Source organism: Haematobia irritans, chromosome 4, assembly GCF_050003625.1.
Source record: "Haematobia irritans isolate KBUSLIRL chromosome 4, ASM5000362v1, whole genome shotgun sequence".
Classification (NCBI taxonomy): Eukaryota; Metazoa; Arthropoda; class Insecta; order Diptera; family Muscidae; genus Haematobia; species Haematobia irritans.
The window spans coordinates 158249117-158268152 of record NC_134400.1 but is presented as its reverse complement, the minus strand read 5'-3'; the positions used below and the strand labels follow the sequence as shown (position 1 = coordinate 158268152).

At 35.8% G+C, this 19036-nt stretch overlaps 1 protein-coding gene across 2 annotated transcripts in view; it reads left to right on the top strand.

Moving 5' to 3' along the window:
- The window catches only part of LOC142237265 (capon-like protein), a 795171-nt gene that overhangs the window by 46731 nt on the left and 729404 nt on the right, over window positions 1-19036 (top strand). The window lies entirely within an intron of this gene.

Below are 19036 nucleotides of genomic sequence, written 5' to 3'. Positions count from 1 at the left end.
GTTACTGACTATAAATCTTTAATAACACACATTTCGAAGTTTCATTTAAAAAAATTTAATATAGTATAAATATAAATGTGTAAATTACAAAAAAAAACAAAGAAAATGTTCTGTCGGAGCAGGGATTGAACCCACGACCCTTTGTATGCAAGACAGACATGCTAACCACTGCTCCACGTGCCAAACAAATGTATGTTTCTGTTAAATAATGTTATGTTTGCATGGGCTCGTGGGCGCTGCAAACTATGCTATATAAATGTAACTTAAAACGATAATTATCTACTGGTGACTATAACAGCTACGTAGCCCAGTGGATAGTGTGTTGGCTTACAAACTGTATGGTCCTCGGTTCGATTCTCCGTGCAGGCGAAAGGTAAAATTTGAAAAATTTATAAAAGTGAATAATTTCTTCAACATTATTTGTATTACAGAAAAAGGTGCCAATAACTAAAAAATTTCGTGGAAGTGAAAATTACGAGTATGTTAGGGAATGAGCACAATCGTGTTTGGGAAAAATTCTTCCAAGCATATAATATTTTTGGCTCAAAATGCTTCCAAACATATAATATGTTTACATAAAACAAACATATTAATGTTTCGGCAGTATGCAATAATATATGTGCTTCCTGCAAAATATGTTTGGAACATATGTTAAAGAAGCGATTTTTTTTGAGGGTGTATAGAAAATTTTGTCAAACTGAATTATATACGTATTTAATCGGCCTTTTTTTTGTGTAATATATACCCCTTATGGACTAACTTACAATTTAGAAGACAGTGTTAAAAAGTTTTACGATACCTTGCCATCGGCAAGTGTTATCGCAACCCAAGTAATTCGATTGTGGATGACAGCCTTTAGTAGAAGTTCCTACGCAATCCATGGTGGAGGGTACATAAGATTCGGCCTGGCCGAACTTACGGCCGTATATACTTGTTTCATACTTTAATGGGTAATTTTAACTTTTTATACCCTCCACCATAGGATGGGGGGGGGGGGTATATTAACTTTGTCATTCCGTTTGTTACACATCGAAATATTGCTCTAAGACCCCATAAAGTATATATATTCTGGGTCGTGGTGAAATTCTGAGTCGATCTGAGCATGTCCGTCCGTCCGTCCGTCTGTTGAAATCACGCTAACTTCCGAACGAAAGAAGCTATCGACTTGAAACTTGGCACAAGTAGTTGCTATTGATGTAGGTCGGATGGTATTGCAAATGGGCCATATCGGTCCACTTTTACGTATAGCCCCCATATAAACGTACCTCCAAATTTGGCTTGTGAGGCCTATAAAAGCCTATAAAAATTTCATCCGATCCGGCTGAAATTTGGCACATGGTGTTAGTATATGGTATCTAACAACCATGCAAAAATTGGTCCACATCGGTCCATAATTATATATAGCCCCCATATAAACCGATCCCCCGATTTGACTTGCGAGGCCTCTTGGAAGACCAAAATTCATCTGATTCAGTTGAAATTTGGTACGTGGTGTTAATATATGGCCTCAAACTCTCATGCAAAAATTGGTCGATATCGATCCATAATTATATATAGGCCCCATATAAACCGATCCCCAGATTTGACCTCCAGAGCCCCTTGGAAGAGCAAAATTCTTCCCATTCGGTTGAAATTTGGTACGTGATGTTAGTATATGGTATCCAACAACCATGCAGGAATTGGTTCCTATCAGTCCATAATTATATATAACTCCCATACCGATCCCCAGATTTGACCTCCGGTGCCTTTTGGAGAAGCAAAATTCATCCGATCTGCTCGTGGTGGAAGTATATGATATTTAACAACCATGCCAAAAGTGGTCCATATCAGTCCATAATCATACATAGCGTCATATAAACCGATCCCAAGATTTGGTTTTGGAGCCTCCTGGAGGAGCAAATTTCATCCGAGTCAGTTGAAATTTGGTACATTGTGCTAGTATATGGCCCTTAACAAACATTCCTAACTAGGTCCATATCGGTCTATAGTTATATATAAATCGATCCCCAATCACACAAAAATTGGTCCATATCAAGTTCATAATTGTATATAGCCCCCATATAAGCGAGCCCCATATTTCAATTCTGGCTCTCTACGTACCGTGCAAAAGTCCATATCGATTCGTAATTATTTGTAGACTTACCTGTACATACCTTTTTTGGTCTAATATATACCACGTGTGGACTAACTCACAATTTAGAAAACGATGTTAAGAAGTTTTAAGATACCACAACCCAAGTAATACGATTGTGGATGTTGGTCTTTGATAGAAGTTTCTACGCAATCCATGGTGGAGGGTACATAAGATTCGGCCTGGCCGAACTTACGGCCGTATATACTTGTTTTTGTTTCAAATAGGTTAGCAAGAATTCATAAAATGGTACAAATCATTTAAATTTTGTCGAAAAAATGCTAAGTCCAATCTGAAAAAATTGTGAATTTTTGAAAATATTTGAGGTCAAACGTTTCCGACAAGCATTAGAATCCATTAAAAGTTATAAAAATTATTTATTTGACAAAATATCACAGAATGTTTTAATTTACATCCATTGAATTCAGATCACACCTAAAGAAGTGATGCAAATTCACTGCAACGGCTGTTGAAATGGAGGACTTCTGTCCTATGACAAGCCCATGTTAAATTCATCGCTTCTGCGTCAATTTTTCACCACTTCCGGATCCAAAAAGAACATTCTCATCACTTTTTTGGCGACGCTTTTTTTGCTGGGATGTAGAAGAAATTATTCAATTTTATAAATTGAGAAATGGTACCGCGGACCATACAATTTGTAAGCCAACAAACTATCCACTGGGCTACGTAGCTGTTATTGTTATCAATAGACCATTATCGTTATAAGTTTTATTTATATAGCATAGTTTGCGGCGACCACGAGCCTATTAAACAAATTTTATTTAACAGTAACATACATTTAGTTGGGCACCGTAGAGCAGTGGTTGGTACGTCCGCCTTGAAACTTTAAAATGTGTCTTATTAAGACTTAAAGTCAGAAAAGAACAGTGCTTGCTATAAACGAAAAGGGACTGTGTTGTTGGTTCGAAAATTTTATTTTTTATTGAAAAAAAAATAACAATTTTGTTACAAATGAATTTTGTTGGTGATAAAAGTTTAAATTTTTCGAAGAAAAAATTCTAACAAAAGAAAAACGTTTTCGGTAAACGTTTTCCAAATGGGTTTTTTTCTTTGCGTGTAGCATGATCGCCTTTCATACGAGGGTTCAATTCCAGGTTCGATGGAACTCCACAATGTTTTTTAACGGTAAGGTTGACGAAATTTCTGGACACCCTGAACAAAATGATCGTAGATAAACTAACCCTAAATTTAACTTTTAGTTATTGTAAAAAAAAAAGTATTTGTGTGTAGTTAAATTTTATTATTTTTTGGAAATTTTCCACAACCCAATGAAATTTTCCTTTTTTTTTCAGTATGTCTCAATCATTTTAATCGGTCCATTTGCTTTGTTTGTGATTGTTTTACTATAAGTTAATACAAACAAGTAAGGAAAGTCTAAAGTCGGGCGGGGCCGACTATATTATGTCCCAAATACATACATTTAAATATCACTCGATCTGGACAGAATTTGATAGATTTCTACAAATTCTATAGACTCAAAAGTTAAGTCGGCTAATGCACTAGGGTGAAACACAATGATAGTAAAAAATATAGGAAAGATTTAAATATGAAGCAATTTTAAGGAAACTTCACAAACTTTTATTTATGATTTATCGCTCGATATATACGTATTAGAAGTAGAGGAAAGTTAAAGTAATTTTTACAACTTTTCGAGTAAGCAGAGGCGATTTTAAAAGGGAAATGTTCGTATTTTGACCATATTTGTCGAAATCAGAAAAACATATATATGGGAGCTATACCTAAATCTGAACCGATTTCAACCAAATTTGGCACACCTAACTACACTACTAGTTGTACTCCTAGTGCAAAATTTCAATCAAATTGGGCCAAACCTCTGGTTTCTAGGACCATATTAGTCCATATCGAGCGAAAGATATATATGGGTGCTATATCTAAATCTGAACCGATTTCAACCAAATTTGGAACACATGACTACACTACTAGTTGTACTCCTAGTGCAAAATTTCAATCAAATTGGGCCAAAACTCTGGCTTCTAGGACCATATTAGTCAATATCGGACGAAAGATATATATGGGAGCTATATCTAAATCTGAACCGATTTCAATAAAATGTATCACACTCGACTACACTGCTAATCGCACTCCATGTGCAAAATTTCAACCAAATTGGGCCAAAACTCTGGCTTCTGGGGCCATATAAGTCTATATCGGGCCAAAGATATATATGGGAGCTATATCTAAATCTTAACCGATTTCAATCAAATTTTGCACACTTGACTATACTACCAATTGTACTCCTCGTGCAAAATTTCAAGCAAATGGGGAAAAAACTCTGGCTTCTGGATCCATATAAGTGCATATCGGGCGAAAGATATATATGGGAGCTATATCTAAATCTGAACCGATTTCTTCCAAAATCAATAGGGTTCTATTCTGACCCAAAACAGGAACATGTGCCAAATTTGAAGTGGATTAGACGAAAACTGCGGCCTAGACTTTGATCACAAAAATGTGTTCACAGACAGACGGACGGACGGACGGACGGACATGGTTATATCGACTCAGGGAACCACCCCGAGCATTATTGCCAAAGATACCATGTGTCGATCTCGTCTCCTTCTGGGTGTTACAAACATATGCACTAACTTATAATACCCTGTTCCACAGTGTGGCGCAGGGTATACAAATTGTGCATTCGACGAATGCAACTTTTTCCAACGCTGATAAGAGCTAAATTGTATATCAAAATTTTGTGGGATTATAGAAAGGGATCAAAAAAATTGGTATTCGTTTGACTCACCACTGGTGAGATGAATTTCATAAGGCCTTATGGCCTCTAGGTATTCCTATTGCATTTCAATCCTGGATTTTTAAGAAAACCCAAACACACCCGTTACCACCATACAGTACAAGTTGATATTGAACAATATGGCAGTTTTGTTCATGGCTTTTACGACGGCTCCTTCTTTTTTTAGACTTTAACAAGTTTATGGTAGTATATGGTTATTTTTGTTGCTGCCATCTTCATTCCATTAACATCAACAAGAGAAGACGAACAATAGCAATAGCATTTTTTTATACCCACCACCATAGAATGGTGACGGGGTATAATAAGTTTGTCATTCCGTTTGTAACGCATCGAAATATCGATTTCCGACTATATAAAGTATATATATATTCTTGATCAGGGAGAAATTCTAAGACGATATAAGCATGTCCGTCTGTCCGTCTGTCTGTCTGTCTGGCTGTCTGTTGTAATCACGCTACAGCATTCAATAATGGAGCTATCGTCCTGAAATTTGGCACAGAATCGTCTTTTGTCTGCGCGCAGGTCAAGTTCGAAGATGGGCTATATCGGGCCATGTTTTGGTATAGCCCCCATATAAACCGACCTCCCGATTTGGGGTCTTTCGCTTATAGAAACCGTAGTTTTCATCCAATTTGCGCGAAATTGAAAATCTAGAGATATTTTGGGACCTTGAAGAGGTGTGCCAAAAATGGTGAGTGTCGGTCCATGTTTTGGTATAGCCCCCATATAAACCGACTTCCCGATTTGGGGTCTTTCGCTTATAGAAACCGTAGTTTTCATCCAATTTGCGCGAAATTGAAAATCTAGAGGTATTTTGGGACCTTGAAGAGGTGTGCCAAAAATGGTGAGTGTCGGTCCATGGTTTGGTATAGCCCCCATATAAACCGACCTCCCGATTTGGGGTCTTTCGCTTATAGAAACCGTAGTTTTCATCCAATTTGCGCGAAATTGAAAATCTAGAGGTATTTTATGACCATAAAGAGGTGTGCCAAAAATGATGAGTGTCGGTCCATGTTTTGGTATAGCCCCCATATAGACCGATCTCCCGATTTTACTTCTTGGGCTTATAGAAACCGCAGTTTTTATTCAATTTACCTGAAATTGGAAATCTAGAGGTATTGTAGGACCACAAATACGTGTGCCAAAAATTGTGAGTATCCGTCCATATTTTGGTATAGCCCCCATATAGAGCGATCTCCCGATTTGGGCTTATAGAAACCGTAGTTTTTATCCAATTTGTCTGAAATTGGAAATCTAGAGGTATTTTAGGACCATAAAGAGGTGTGCCGAGAATGGTGAGTATCGGTCCATATTTTGGTGTAGCCCCCAAATAGTATCAATTACTATTTTTTAAATTAAATTGACTAAACCAGACTAAACAAAATAATAAAGGAGCTTTAGTTATTCAACTAAATCAAAAGTTCAACCACAGATTTATTTTATAAATACCAGATTAAAAACATTGCCATCGGCAACTGCTACCACAACCAAAGTAATTCGATTGTGCATGAAAATCTTTAGAGGAACTTTCTGCTGTGTATATACTTGTTTAATTTGTAGAAAAATGTAAAATCGTAAATAGGTTTTCAAATTCTGGGGGGGGGGCTAAAATCTTTCTAGGGGGTCTAAGCCCCCTCCCCAGAGGCCTTCCTACGCTTATGGTCCCCATATAAAACAACCTCCCGATTTGGGGTCTTGGGTTTATAGAAACCGTAGTTTTTATCCAATTTGTCTGAAATTGGAAATCTAGAGGTATTTGGGACCATAAAGAGGTGTGCCGAAAATGGTGAGTATCGGTCCATATTTTTGTATAGCCCCCATATAGACCGATTTCCCGATTTTACTTCTTGGGCTTCTAGAATCCGAAGTTTTTATCCTATTTGCCTGAAATTGGAAATCTATAGGTATTTTCGGGTCATAAAGAGGTGTGCCGAAAGCGGTGAGTATCGGTACATATTTTAGTATAGCCCCCATCAGAACGATCTCCCGATTAAACTCCTTGGGTTTCTAGAAACCGTAGTTTTTATCTGATTTGCCAGAAATTGTAAATACTGATCATGAAAATTGTTTGAAACTCAATGTAAAATTTCCAGATTTTACTTCTACAGATTTAAGATTTCAAATCAAGACGTTATTTTATATTTTTCTTGCACACTTACAAGAGATGTTAATGATTCCTCTAAAACTCAAGCAAAAATGGTTCTTATAAATCCAGAATCTGATATAGTCCTCATAGGTGAAATCTTTAAATTTATCTTCGGGAAGTGTCCTCAAGTCCTCTAGCCCTCCTGAAATTTCAAAGGAAACCCTAATATCTGGTTCATGGTGGTGGGTATTTAAGATTCGGCCCGGCCGAACTTACTGCTGTATATACTTGTTTTGTACAATGCTAGTGTAACTTGACTGTTGCATGTTGTACGCTGGTGTATGGATGACGCTTTGTCTATATAGATTTCATACGATTTGGTTTTGTCTGACCTGGCCCTTTATGAAATTTCTTAAAATTGAAGGTGGCTAAATGCATAAAACGTTGCGGTAGGTTATTCACGAGAAATGGTTTGCTTTTAAGCCTAACAAAAATAACAAAACAAAATATATTGTGATGAAGATTTTGGGAATCCGCTTGGCATGTTGTAAAATAAGCCAGATACTCGTACATTCAATCAAATCGAAATGAATTTTTATGTACGCGTTTTTGTAGCATATGCCACAGGATTTAAATGTTTAATCGCTATGGTTCCCTCAGTATCATCATCTGAAACGAGCCCTGTTTAAGTGACAATACGTCTGTTCCATTTGTTCGTTGTTCATATGATCAAATTCCCAATTTTTTTATCTGATTTCCTTGATAGTTGGTGTAAATAGTGTCTTTCCACAATGATGTGAAAGACACTTTTTATAACTATAGTTACAAAAAAGTGTGTATTACACACAATTTTTTTCCTGATTCAATCACGAAATTATTTGATCCAATTAATTTTTTAATCGAAATGTCTTCAATCACAGAAATAATAGTATCAATTAAAAAATAAATTAAAAGTCAATTAAAAAAATTAATTGATACTATTCATTTTTATACCCTCCACCATAGGATGGAGGCATATTAACTTTGTCATTCCGTTTGTAACACATCGAAATATTGCTCTAAGACCCCATAAAGTATATTCTGGGTCGTGGTGAAATTCTGAGTCGATCTAAGCATGTCCGTCCGTCCGTCCGTTTGTTGAAATCACGCTAACTTCCGAACGAAACAAGATATCGCCTTGAAACTTGGCACAAATAGTTGTCATTGATGTAGGTCGGATGGTATTGCAAATGGGCCATATCGGTTCACTTTTACGTATAGCCCTCATATAAACGGACCCCCAGATTTGGCTTGCGAATTCTCTAAGAGAAGCAAATTTCATCCGATCCGGCTGAAATTTGGTACATGGTGTTAGTATATGGTCTCTAACAACCGTGCAAAAATTGGTCCAGGTCGGTCCATAATTTTATATAGCCCCCCCCCCCACATAAACCGATCCCTAGATTTGACCTCCGGAGCCTCTTGGAAGACCAAAATTCATCTGATTCAGTTGAAATTTGGTACGTGGTGTTAATATATGGCCTCAAACACCCATGCAAAAAGAGGCTCCAAAACCAAATCTCGGGATGGGTTTATATGGGGGCTATATATGATTATGGACTGATATGGCCCACTATTGGCATGGTTGTTAAATATCATATACTAACACCACGTGCCACCGTGGTGCAATGGTTAGCATGCCCGCCTTGCATACACAAGGTCGTGGGTTCGATTCCTGCTTCGACCGTACACCAAAAAGTTTTTCAGCGGTGGATTATCCCACCTCAGTAATGCTGGTGACATTTCTGAGGGTTTCAAAGCTTCTCTAAGTGGTTTCTCTGCAATGTGGAACGCCGTTCGGACTCGGCTATAAAAAGGAGGTCCCTTGTCATTGAGCTTAACATGGAATCGGGCAGCACTCAGTGATAAGAGAGAAGTTCACCAATGTGGTATCACAATGGACTGAATAGTCTAAGTGAGCCTGATACATCGGGCTGCCACCTAACCTAACCTAACACAACGTGCCAAATTTCAACCAGATCGGATGAATTTTGCTTCTCCAAAAGGCTCCAAAACCAAATCTCGGGATTGGACTGATATTAACCAATTCATGCATAGTTGTTGGATACCATGAACTAACATCACGTACCAAATTTCAACCGAATCGGATTAATTTTGCTCTTCCAAGGGGCTCCGGAGGTCAAATCTGGCGATCGGTTTATATGGGGCCTATACATAATTATGGACCGATTTCGACCAATTTTTACATGTATTAACACGACGTACCAAATTTCAACTGAATCAGATGAATTTTGGTCTTCCAAGAGGCTCCGGAGGTCAAATCTAGGGATCGGTTTATATGGGGGCTATATATAACAGGTTGGCTGATAAGTCCCCGGTCTAACAAAGAAAAACACATTTTTTGTCAAAATTCGTTTTTATTATTCAATATAGTTCCCTTCAAGAGCGATACAACGATTATAACGACCTACCAATTTTTTGATACCATTTTGGTAGTACTCTTTCTGTTTTGCCTCAAAGTAGGCCTCAGTTTCGGCGATCACCTCTTCATTGCAGCCAAATTTTTTCCCTGCGAGCATCCTTTTGAGGTCTGAGAACAGGAAAAAGTCGCTGGGGCCAGATCTGGAGAATACGGTGGGTGGGGATGCAATTCGAAGCCCAATTCATGAATTTTTGCCATCGTTCTCAATGACTTGTGGCACGGTGCGTTGTCTTGGTGGAACAACACTTTGTTCTTCTTCATATGGGGCCGATTTCAAACGCTCCAATAACGCCATATAATAGTCACTGTTTATGGTTTTTCCCTTCTCAAGATAATCGATAAAAATTATTCCATGCGCATCCCAAAAAACAGAGGCCACTACTTTGCCAGCGGACTTTTAGGTATTTCCACGCTTCGGAGACGGTTCACCGGTCGCTGTCCACTCAGCCGACTGTCGATTGGACTCAGGAGTGTAGTGATGGAGCCATGTTTCATCCATTGTCACATATCGACGGAAAAACTCGGGTGTATTACGAGTTAACAGCTGCAAACACCGCTCAGAATCATCAACACGTTGTTGTTTTTGGTCAAATGTGAGCTCGCGCGGCACCCATTTTGCACAGAGCTTCCGCATATCCAAATATTGATGAATGATATGACCAACACGTTCCTTTGATATCTTTAAGGCCTCTGCTATCTCGATCAACTTCATTTTACGGTCATTCAAAATCATTTTGTGGGTTTTTGTGATGTTTTCGTCGGTAACCACCTCTTTCGGGCATCCACTGCGTTCACCGTCCTCCGTGCTCATTTCACCACGCTTGGATTTTGCATACCAATCAATTATTGTTGATTTCCCTGGGGCAGAGTCCGGAAACTCATTATCAAGCCAGGTTTTTGCTTCCACCGTATTTTTTCCCTTCAGAAAACAGTATTTTATCAAAACACGAAATTCCTTTTTTTTCCATTTTTTTTCACAATAACAAAAATTGCTTCACAAAAGACGCTCCGTCTCACAAACTAATTGACTTACAGACGTCAAATTTTGACACGAATCATTTGAAGGTTGGTACTATATAAAAATAACATGCATTTAATACTAGCGACGCCATCTATGTGTCAGACCGGGGACTTATCAGCCAACCTGTTAATTGACTTACAGACGTCAAATTTTGACATGAATCATTTGAAGGTTCACACAAAAAAAATTTTCTGATTCAATCACGAAATTAATTGATCCAATTAATTTTTTATTTGAAATGTCTTCAATCACGAAAATGATAGTATCAATCACAGTTTTAATTGGGCATAGAAAAAATTCTTGATTAAAAAATTAATTGATGTCATTAGCAATTTTCAATTAATTTTTTAATTGATTCAATTAAAAATTTAATTGATTTTAAATGCAAACCCCAATTAATTTTTTATTTAAAAAGGTAACTATTTTCAATTACTTTCTGAATTGGCTTAGAGTTTTTATTTGGATTAAGAAATGTTCATCACTTTTTTTAACTGACTTAGTCTTCTGAATTTGATTAAAAAGTTAATTCTATCAATTAATTTTTTAATTAAAAATTTTAAAATTTTCAATCATTGACTTAATTAACCTAATGTTTCTACCTTGATTAAAAAGTTAATTGTATCAATTAATTTATTAATTGAAAAAACATTCAACTTCAATTAACTTTTTAATGGAAATATTTTGGTGATATTTTTTTCTGTGTTGGTACTATATAAAAATAATATGCATTTAATACTAGCGACGCCATCTATGTGTCAGACCGGGGACTTATCAGCCAACCTGTTAGCTTGACTCAGAATTTCACCACGAACCAGAATATATATACTTTATGGAGTCTTAGAGCAATATTTTGATGTGTTAAAAACGGAATGACAAAGTAAATATACCCCCATCCTATTGTGGAGGGTATAAAAATCTGATTTCATAAAAACATTTTCGATTTTTATCTCTAGATAGAGAGATACAATTTCCATGTTTACAGAAAAATAGATCGGTACACTTTTCAGACATTTTATGGAAATTGTCATTATATTACATATCCTTGCTGTGTTTTATACACAGTGAAAATTAGAAATTTTAAATTTATGGCTAAAACTGCGCAAAACAGCGGATTTTCATTTATCACCTCAAAAGAAATGCTTGTGACGTAAAAATTATGTCCATCTGTAGAAGAGCATTTTTGGATGTACATCACAAGTAAGAACTTCCAATTTTTTCCAGGGTATATAGTGTAAGACTTATTTGGAAGATATTGCATATTTGGTTCAAAGTTTTTTTTTTTAATTAAGAAAAAAATTTTCCTCCAATTTTTTAAGAATTTTTATTTTAAAGAAGCTGCATCAACATCACATCCTTCAGAGAAGGTTAAAATCTTTAGACCCAAGTAAACTTTTGTTTGAGTATATAAACACTTGCTATCCCAAGGCTGACATTTCCATTCCATCTCATATCGTATTGAACTTTTAAAGCAAACCCATTGGAACAATTATTTTTCCCACTTGCAATTATTGTAGAACCTTTGGCCATGACCATCACCGACTGGCCATCATCACATTATCTGTAGAAGGTCCAACAAGTTCATTTCAATTAACTCGAGGCAATTAAAATGCTTTAGTCTCTTCCATTCCCTTAGTACAGTCAGTATAAGTGTGTCCAACGCTATTTGTCGGTACTTGGATCGAAGGAAAGAAACCTTGACATCTAATGGATATGAAGTTATTGATGGGAATTAAATTTCAAACAGGCGAATAGATGAGTGGTTCAATGCGAAGATTGATAACCTAAAGGATGCTTGTATTTCCCCTGGTACTTGTGGATTCAATAAGTTGTTAGAGACTATAATTGGCTATACTCTTAGCAATATGAAATGAAGAGAATTGAAATAGGTACAATAATGTACTACTGTGGGCAAAAAAAGTACATACAAAAAATATTTTTTGTGTTCAATCACAAAATTAATTGATCCAATTAATTTTTATTTGAAATGTCTTCAATCACAGAAATGATAGTATCAATTTAAAAATTAATCAAAAGTTAATTAATTGAAAATTAATTTTTTAATTTAAAGTTAATTGATACTATTAAATTTTGTGATTGATTTTTGTTTCAATTAAACAATTTGTTGAATCTATTAAATTTTTAATTGAATAATTTTTAAAACTCAATTAAGTCTTTAATTGCAAACATTTTCGTGAATTTTTTTTTTTCTATTTAAGTAAAAGTATCAATTTGATGCTCTTCATATAAAGAAAACAAATTTTTTTTGTTTGGTTTCAATCACCAAAATAGTTAATCCTTTTAATTTTTAATTGCAACTGCTTTAATTAGGGAATTGATAAAATGAATTACCGACACTAATTAAAGATTTATTGATCCAAATAAAATTTAAGTGAAAAAATATTGCCGATAATTTTTTTGCATTTATGCCAACGTTTTTTCCCAACCCTCGAACACAGAAAAAAAATCTCCATTAAAATATTAATTGAATTTTCAAAAATAATCAATTAAAATGTTAATTGATTTAACAATTTTTTTTTGTTATTAAAACAAAAATCAATCACGAAAATTAATAGTATCAATTATTTTTTTATTTTTGGTTATTTTTAGATCTGTTCTAAAATGGTCTTTCAAGGTCTCTCAATATGCAAATAAAAAGACTTTATTTCATATTTACATCCGACGTTTCGTTGGTGATTTCCAACTTCTTCTGGGATGAATTTTTATACCCTGCGCCACACTGTGGAACAGGGTATTATAAGTTAGTGCATATGTTTGCAACACCCAGAAGGAGACGAGATAGATACATGGTGTCTTTGACAAAAATGCTTAGGGTGGGCTCCTGAGTCGATATAACCATGTCCGTCTGTCCGTCCGTCCGTCTGTCTGTCTGTGAACACATTTTTGTGATCAAAGTCTAGGTCGCAATTTAAGTCCAATCGCCTTCAAATTTGGCACATGTTCCTAATTTGGGTCGGAATAGAACCCTATTGATATAGAACCCTACCGATTTGCTTGAAATTTTGTACAAACATAACACTTAGTCGTGTAGTCAAGTGTGCAAAATTTGATTGAAATCGGTTCAGATTTAGATATAGCTCCCATATATATCTTTCGCCCGATATGGACTAATATGGTCCTAAAAGCCAGAGTTTTGGCCCAATTTGGTTGAAATTTTGCACAGGAGGTAGATTTAGAATTGTAGCTATGCGTGCCAAATTTGGTTGAAATCGATTCAGATTTAGATATAGCTCCCATATATATCTTTCGCCCGATATGAACTAATATGGTCCTAGTAGCCAGAGTTTTGGCCCAATTTGTTTGAAATTTTGCACTAGGAGTACAATTAGTAGTGCAGTTAAGTGTGCAAAATTTGAAATCGGTTCAGATTTAGATATAGTTCCCATATATAGCTTTCGCCCGATTTACACTAATATGACCACAGAGGCCAATTTTTTGCTCCGATTTAGTTAAAATTTTGCACAGGGAGTAGAATTAGCATTGTTGCTATGCGTGGCAAATTTGGTTGAAATCGGTTCTGATTTAGATATAGCTCCCATATATATGTTTTTCTGATTTCGACAAAAATGGCCAAAATACCAACATTTTCCTTGTAAAATCGCCACTGCTTAGTCGTAAAAATGACTCTAATTTTCCTAAACTTCTAATACATATATATCGAGCGATAAATCATAAATAAACTTTTGCGAAGTTTCCTTAAAATTGCTTCAGATTTAAATACTTCCCATATTTATACCCTTCACCACTCTGTGGTACAGGGTATAATAAGTTTGTGCATTTGTATGTAACGCCAAGAAGGAAAAGTCTGAGACCCATCGTTTAGTATACCGATCGTCTTAGAATTAAATTCTGAGTCGATTTAGCGATGTCCGTCTGTCTGTCCGTCTGTCTGTCTGTCTGTTGATGTATTTTTGTGTGCAAAGTACAGCTCGCAGTTTTAGTCCGATTGTCCTAAAATTTGGTATAGGGTCCTGTTTCGGCTCAAAGACGATCGCTATTGATTTTGGAAAAAATCGGTTCAGATTTAGATATAGCTGCCATATATATTTTTCACCGATCTGGTCATAATTGGCGTGTATATCAACCGATCTTCCTAAAATTCCGTACATCCGAATATTTTATGAGTCTCAAAAAACTTGCAAAATATCAGCCAAATCGGTTCAGATTTAGATATAGCTCCCATATATAGCTTTCGCCCGATTTACATTTATTTGCCCACAGAGGCCAATTTTTTGCTCCGATTTAGTTGAAATTTTGCACAGGGAGAAGAATTAGCATTGTAGCTATGCGTGTCAAATTTGGTTGAAATCGGTTCAGATTTAGATATAGCTCCCATATATAGCTTTCGCCCGATTTACACTCAAATGACCACAGAGGCCAATTTTTTGCTCCGATTTAGTTGAAATTTTGCACAGGGAGTATAATTAGCATTGTAGCTATGCGTGCCAAATTTGGTTGAAATCGGTTCAGATTTAGATATAGCTCCCATATATAGCTTTCGCCTGATTTACACTCATATGACCACAGAGGCCAATTTTTAACTCCGATTTAGTTGAAATTTTGCACAGGGAGTAGAATTAGCATTGTAACTATACGTGCCAAATTTGGTTGAATTCGGTCAGATTTAGATATAGCTCCCATATATATGTTTTTCTGATTTCGACCAACATTTTCCTTTTAAAATCGCCACTGCTTAGTCGAAAAGTTGTAAAAATGACTCTAATTTTCCTAAACTTCTAATACATATATATCGAGCGATAAATCATAAATAAACTTTTGCGAAGTTTCCTTAAAATTGCTTCAGATTTAAATGTTTCCCATATTTTTTTTTTACTAACATTGTGTTCCACGTAGTGCATTAGCCAACTTAAATTTTGAGTCTATAGATTTTGTAGAAATTTATCAAATTCTGTCCAAATCGAGTTATATTTAACGGATGTGATATGGTATCGAAAATTTAGATCTACAAAATGGTGCAGGGTATAATATAGACGGCCCCGCCCGACTTTAGACTTTCCTTACTTGTTTTTTACTAACATTGTGTTCCAACCTAGTGCATTAGCCGACTAAAATTTTGAGTCTATAGATTTTGTAGAAGTCTATCAAATTCTGTCCAGATCGAGTGATATTTAAATGTATGTATTTAGGACAAACCTTTATATATAGCCCCCAACACATTTGACGGATGTGATATTGTATCGAAAATTTAGATCTACAAAGTGGTGCAGGGTATAATATAGTCGGCCCCGCCCGACTTTAGACTTTCCTTACTTGTTTAAAATTAATTTTAAATTGTAAAAAGCAACGGCACAGGAACACCACGATATTAAACAAATATTTAAAATAATTTCAAAAATAATTACAAAACTAAATTAAAATATCACAGATGTTTTTCCTTATGAGTACGATAATAGAAGATTGGACGTACATTTTTTAAATGGATTAATTAATTTTTTTGTATTGATACTATCATTTCTGTGATTGATGGTATTTCAATTAACTATTATTTGGATCAATTAATTTCGTGATTGAATCCAAAAAAAAAAAAAAGAAACATGTGAAACATGTCGAATAGTTCCTTACCGGTATAGCCACGAAGGCACAGTGCTTCGATCCCATACAACGAATGGACAAAAATAAAAGCATACATCGACGGAAAGCGAATATTTGAAGCGTCTTGTTGATGGTCAAAACTAAAACAAATACCAAGTTTGGTTCCGATCGGAGCACTCATTCACGTACCTCCCATACAAAGGTATCAATCATATCAGATTGCATAAAAGGGGGTGTGATAATACAAATAGCAAAATCTCTGTCATTTGGGAACGGTTATCGATCACTTTTTGAAATTTTGTATGGTTAGAGCCGAGATATTGACCAAACAGTGAGCCAAATTTTGAGACCCTTTGTGGACCGGAACCCTACTGACAGGCCTCTAAAATTAGACTTATATGACCCCAGAAGCCAGAGTTTTAGCATGATTTGCTTTAAAGGAGTCCACTGATAGTATCGCAAAGTGTGCAAAATTTGATTGAAATTAGTAGAGACCACAGATGCCAAAGCTGTTATCCGAATTACATGGAATTTTGCACAGGGAATAGAATTAACATTTTTTACTATGCGTGCTCCCATAAAGAGTGAAACCTCTCAAACTTGGACACTCTGAAAACCGGAGACGTCCCAAAAGTGCACAGTTGTCTGAGGAAGTTTGCTATACTAAGACATTAAAATTGACCTCTCATAACTGGGGCCAAATCACCGCATTCGTCATCGAGTAAAAATATATTATGAATCCAAGTGTTTTTTGTCCTCGTTTTCGGATTCAGACGATGAGTACAAAGTGGCATTAATAAGGAAAAATATTCGTGACAAAAGCAGTCCTTTAGAATTGCCTGAAGTAGAGTAAGAGTAAATTGTGTTTTTAACATCCATAGATTTAAAAGACGTTTTCATATGTCAAAAGAAGCTTTTAAATATGTTCTTGAAAAAATAAGTTTTTTTGAAGCGGCTACTGAGCATTCCTTTCTTTGATCCGATTCCCTAAATGCAAGTAATATATTTTCTTAAATGTATTTTGCCAAAATGGAATAATAATTACATTTTCACCAACTTTTTTCTTTTTGTTTACCTTTTTTCTGCTCAAAAATCACTACATATTTCGTTTTCGATAGCATGCTACCTATCGTGTTCAACTTCGAGTAGAAACAATTCGATAACGACTGCGGTGATCCGCGTAAACTACATTACGAAGACGAAGTACTCGATTTCGACTGCGGTGATTTGGCCCCTGGACACCTCTCAAATGTGGACAAAATTTAGGCGACCGCGGATGTCCACCTTTCAAAGGTTTCACGGTAAATTTTTCGTCCGATTTATACTCGGATGTCATAATTTCATTCAAATTAATTTGAATTTTTGCACAGAGAGTACTGATAACGTTTTAGCAATGTGTACCAAATTTGGTCAAAATCGGCTCAAATTTAGGCACAGTCATCTTATATATGTTCCTCCAATTTTGGCAAATATGGCCACTGCAAAAATAAAAGCTTGTAAAAATGACTACCAACCGATAAATCGTAAAAACAATTTTGCGAATTTGTGTAAAAATGACTTTAGATTTCAATATTTCCTATATTTATACCCACCACCATAGAATGGTGACGGGGGTATAATAAGTTTGTCATTCCGTTTGTAACACATCGAACTATCGATTTCCGACTATATAAAGTATATATATTCTTGATCAGGGAGAAATTCTAAGACGATATAACGATGTCCGTCTGTCCGTCTGTCTGTCTGTTGTAATCACGCTACAGTCTTCAATAATGAAGCAATCGTGCTGAAATTTTGCACAAACTCGTCTTTTGTCTGCAGGTAGGTCAAGTTCGAAGATGGACTATATCGGTCCAGGTTTTGATATAGTCCCCATATAAATCGACCTCCCGATTTGGGGTCTTGGGCTTATAGAAATCGTAGTTTTTATCCAATTTGCCTGAGATTTTAAATCTAGAGGTATTTTATGACCATAAAGGGGTGTGCCAAAAATGGTGAGTATCGGTCCATATTTTGGTATAGTCCCCGTATAGACCGATTTCCCGATTTTATTTCTTGGGCTTATAGAAACCGCAGTTTTTATTCAATTTACCTGAAATTGGAAATCTAGAGGTATTGTAGGACCACAAATACGTGTGCCAAAAATTGTGAGTATCGGTCCATGTTTTGGTGTGGTCCCCATATAAAACGACCTCCCGATTTGGGGTCTTGGACTTATAGAATCCGTAGTTTTTATCCAATTTGTCTGATTGGAAATATAGAGGTATTTTAGGACCATAAAGAGGTGTGCCGAAAATGGTGAGTATCGGTCCATATTTTGGTATAGTCCCCGTATAGACCGATTTCCCGATTTTACTTCTTGGGCTTCTAGAATCCGAAGTTTTTATCCTATTTTTGGGTCATAAAGAGGTGTGCCGAAAACGGTGAGTATCGGTCCATATTTTAGTATAGCCCCCATAAGAACGATCTCCCGATTTTACTTCTTGGGCTTCTAGAATGCGAAGTTTTTATCCAATTTGCCTGAAATTGGAATGTCCGTGAAGTTAAAGTTAACTTTATCTTAGCGGAGACAAAAACCGAGCTATGTTCACTTTGTACAAAAGTTCAGCTAAATAATGAACATAGCTCAATTACGTAGGAAGGAAAAATGAATATTAAATAAAATTATTAATTTTTAATGCGAAACATCCTGTAGGTAAACGAAGTTAAAGCAATTTAATAGAAATATGTATAAAGTGCTGGAAAAAATACAAAGATTTATTGAAAATCCCACATAGTCAGCGAAAATTGGACTATAAAACTGAAAGCTAAAATTTAGAATTTAGGTCACTGTGCCAAAAATCGGCATGGGGGGATATACCAAGTAGTGGTGGAGACAGCTCTCCCCGAGTAGAATACGAATCTGAAATCAGATTATTCAAATGGTTAACAGTTTTTGAGAAATTTCGGTCTTA